The sequence below is a fragment of the Colobus angolensis genome, unplaced genomic scaffold (genome assembly GCF_000951035.1).
Source record: "Colobus angolensis palliatus isolate OR3802 unplaced genomic scaffold, Cang.pa_1.0 Scaffold9, whole genome shotgun sequence".
Taxonomy (NCBI): domain Eukaryota; kingdom Metazoa; phylum Chordata; class Mammalia; order Primates; family Cercopithecidae; genus Colobus; species Colobus angolensis.
In genome coordinates, this window is record NW_012122931.1 from 8,394,310 (window position 1) to 8,398,366 (window position 4,057).

Consider the following 4,057-nt stretch of genomic DNA (forward strand, 5'->3'; position numbering starts at 1 on the left):
GAACCCAGGAGGCGGAGCTTGCAGTGAGCTGAGATCCGGCCACTGCACTCCAGCCTGGGCGACAGAGTGAGACTCCGTCTCAAAAAAATAAAAAATAAAAAAATAACAGTATCTACCTCACAGAGTTGTTCTGAAGACGCAAGGAAATAATGCATGAAAAGTGCTTAGTATATTGTTTGGCCAGGCACAGTGACTCATGCCTGTAATCCCAGCGTTTTGGGAGGCCAAGGCAGGTGGATCACTTGAGGTCAGGAGTTCAAGACCAGTCTAGACACATAGTGAAACCCTCTCTCTACTAAAAATACAAAAATTAGCTGGGCATAGTGGTGGCGTTATCTCAGCTACTTGGGAGGCTGAGGCAGAAGAATCAATTGAACCCAGGAGGTGGAGGTTGCAGTGAGCCGAGATCACACCACTGTACTTCAGCCTGGGCAACAGAGTGAGACTCCATCTCAAAACAAACAAACAAACAAACAAAAACTGCTCAGCACCCATTAAATGTCTAATAAATGGTAGCCATTCATGTTAGTACTACTAGAAGTGGCTGAAAATAATGTGGTAAATATGTCTGATTTTTGCATTCCACTAGGTCTCTGAAATTTAACACGGTGGCATTCTAATTCTGTAAGTCAGTTTTACACGTAGTGACTATAAGTCAGTGACAGATTCAGATCCACTTTCCCTGTGTCTCAAAGATAGATTTCTAGGTCTACAAGGCTGAGGACTAGCCCCAGACCCTGATGAAGATCCCAAGGCCATCTACCTTGGAGATTCAATTTATTGACCTGCCCTTGATACAAATGGCATTCTCTGCAGCAATATTCTTTTAACTTAGACATTTCTACAGTAGACACTCCGTAAGTGTTCACTGAATTGAGTTCTACTGCCTCCCCATGGTCACAGGGTGAAATCCAAATTTCTCAGCTTGAAATAAAATACACCTTAATATCTGGCTCCAACCACCCTAAACACCCTCATTTCCTAATTGCCAGCGTTTACAAAGTGTTTACTACATTTTATCTCATGAAATATACTATCTCATTATCTCAGTCAATAAAAATAGATATCTATATGCCAGGCGCAGTGGCTCACACCTGTAATGCCAGCACTTTGGGAGGCCAAGGCAGGCAAATCATCTGAGGTCACGAGTTTGAGAGCAGCCCGGCGAACAATGTGAAACCCCATCTCTACTAAAAATACAAACATTAGCCAGGTGTGGTGGTGCGTGCTTGTAATCCCAGCTACTCAGGAGGGTGAGGCCATAGAATCGCTTGAACCCAGGAGGCGGAGGTTGCAGTGAGTCAAGATCACTCCACTGCACTCCAGCCTGGGCAACAGAGCGAGACTCGGTCTCCAACAGAAAAAAAATTGATACCTACTAGGTATCAAATATAGAGACCATTATTTATACATTATGAAATGTAATATCATATCTTGCATATACATATGTATACTTTTTTTTATTTTAATTTTTTTGAGACAGAGTCTCACTCTCACCAGGCTGGAGCGCAGTGGTGTGATCTCAGCTCACTGCAACCTCTGACACCCGGGTTCAAGTGATTCTCCTGCCTCAGCCTCCCGAGTAGCTGGGACTACAGGCGTGCACCACCACGCCTGGCTAATTTTTGTATTTTCACCAAGTTGGCCAGGCTGGTCTTGAAATCCTGACCTCAAGTAATGCATGCACCTTGACCTCCCAAAGTGCTGGGATCACAGGTATAAGCCACTGCGCCTGACCACATGTGTATACTTTGACTTAAATAGTCTCACACAACACAAGTTCTTTTTTAAGTTGCTTTTCCACACTCAACAATGCATCATGGATATTTCCCCATGCCACAGAGGTTTATTTACACATGTATAAGTCATTTTATTATCATTATTATTAATTGTAGAGATGGGGTCTTGCTATGTTGCCCAGGCTGGTTTCAAACTCCTGGGTTCAAGTGATCCTCTAAACCTCGGTCTCACAGAGTGCTGGGGTTACAGACATGAGACACGTGCCGAGCTTACAACATTATTTTTAATGATTCCCTAGTATAGCATTGTAGGAATGTACCAGAGTTATAGACAGACATTATAGTGGCTTCCAGCTTTTCAATATTATAATCAACACTAGGATGAATAAATTTGTACATCTTCAGTTACTTAGAGTATCTTCCTAGATTGAATTCTTAAAAGTAGTACTGCTGTATCAAGGGAGTGATACATTTACAATTTTGAAACATGATACAAAATTACCTTCCAGAACTTGTTATACCAGCTTATGTTTCCAACAGCAGGATATGAATGTCCCATTTTCCCCTACCCTTGTCAATGCTGGGTATTGCCAACTGAATGGGCAGGAAAATCAGCTTTCATTGTTGCTTTAATTGTTTTCTAGTGAGGTAAAACATCTTTACCATGGATTATATTTATTAGACTTCAGTATTTCTTTTGTGGATTGCTTCATGTTCTTTCCCCTTTTAAATGGGAGTATTCATCTTTTTTCATATTAATTTTATAAGCTCTTTGTTCTATATGTTGCAAAGCTTTTTTTTCTTAAATGTATAGTTTACATTTCAATTATGTGGGGTTTTTTTGTTTCGCTTTTACTAAACACATTTTACATTGTATATAGTCAAATCTATTTTTCCCCTTAGGATTTCTTCTTTTTGATCTTCTCCTTAATAATATCTGCCCTACTGCAAAACCAAGTAAATCTTCAACTCCTTAAAAAAAAAAAAAAAATTAGGTTGGAAACAGTGGCTCACGCCTGTAATCCTAGCACTTTGGGAGGCTGAGGTGGGCAGATCACAAGGTTAAGAATTCGAGACCAACCTGCCCAATACGGTGAAACCCCATCTCTACTAAAAATACAAAAAAAAAAAAAATTAGACAGGCATGGTGGTGCCTGTAGTTCCAGCTACTCAGGAGGCTGAGGCAGGAGAATCGCTTGAACTGGAGAGGTGGAGGTTGCAGTGAGCCGAGATCATGCCACTGCACTCCAGTCTGGGCGACAGAGCAAGATGCCATCTCCAAAAAATAAAAATAAAAAATAGGCCGGGTGCAGTGGCTCACTCCTGTAATCCCAGCACTTTGGGAGGCCGAGGCAGGTGGATCACGAGGTCAGGAGATCAGGACCATCCTGGCCAACACGGTGAGACTCTGTGTCTACTAAAAATACAAAAATTAGCCTGATGTGGTGGTGCACTCCTATAGTCCCAGCTATTTGGGAAGCTGACGCAGGAGAATTGCTCGAACCCAGGAGGTGGAGGTTGCAGTGAGCCGAGATCGTGCCACTGCACTCCAGCCTGGCGACAGAGCAAGACTCCATCTCAAAAAATAAATGAAAATAAATAAATACATACATACATACATACATAAAATGTTTTTAAAAACTAGTTTATGGCTTTATTTTTCTATAATTAATGGTTTAATTCACCAGAATTTTGTTTCACGGCCCTGTTCTTTCTTCATCTAGCTGGGCCTCCTCCCTCAGACCAGGACTCTTCCGGTCCCTCCTCCCTCCAGCAGGATATAAGTTCTAAAGGGACCTCCAGATTAGCCCCAGGGAATCTCAGCCCTAGGCTGAGGCCTCCACTTACAGGAGGTATGCACTGGCTCTCCCTTTGTTCTGCCCTCTAGGACCCAAGCGAGTGACCATCTTTGTGCCAGGGCAAGTCCCAGGTACAGAATACCCTGTTCCTGAATCCTCTGCCCTCTTTAGATCTCTCAGGGTTGCCAGGCCTTTGCCTGCCCTGTGGGGGCAGTTGATGAGGTTCTGTGGGCCTTATCTTCCACACAGAGCCACCAGGAAGGGAACCACTCAACCCTTTCCATCTGGGCCAGACCATTCTATTCAGATAATGCCTGACACTTCACAGGGGTGCTGGCCTGGGAACCACTTCCACGAGTACAATCACAGAGAGTTGTGGCTTTATCTTCATGGTGGAAGGCTCTAACACTCACTGGGCCTGCAGATGCCCATGCCCTGACCACGGTCGGAAGTGGGGTCTTTCAACAGAGCCTGGTGGCAGGAGGTTCCTGGAGGCCCATTCTGGGGGAAAGTCGGCGG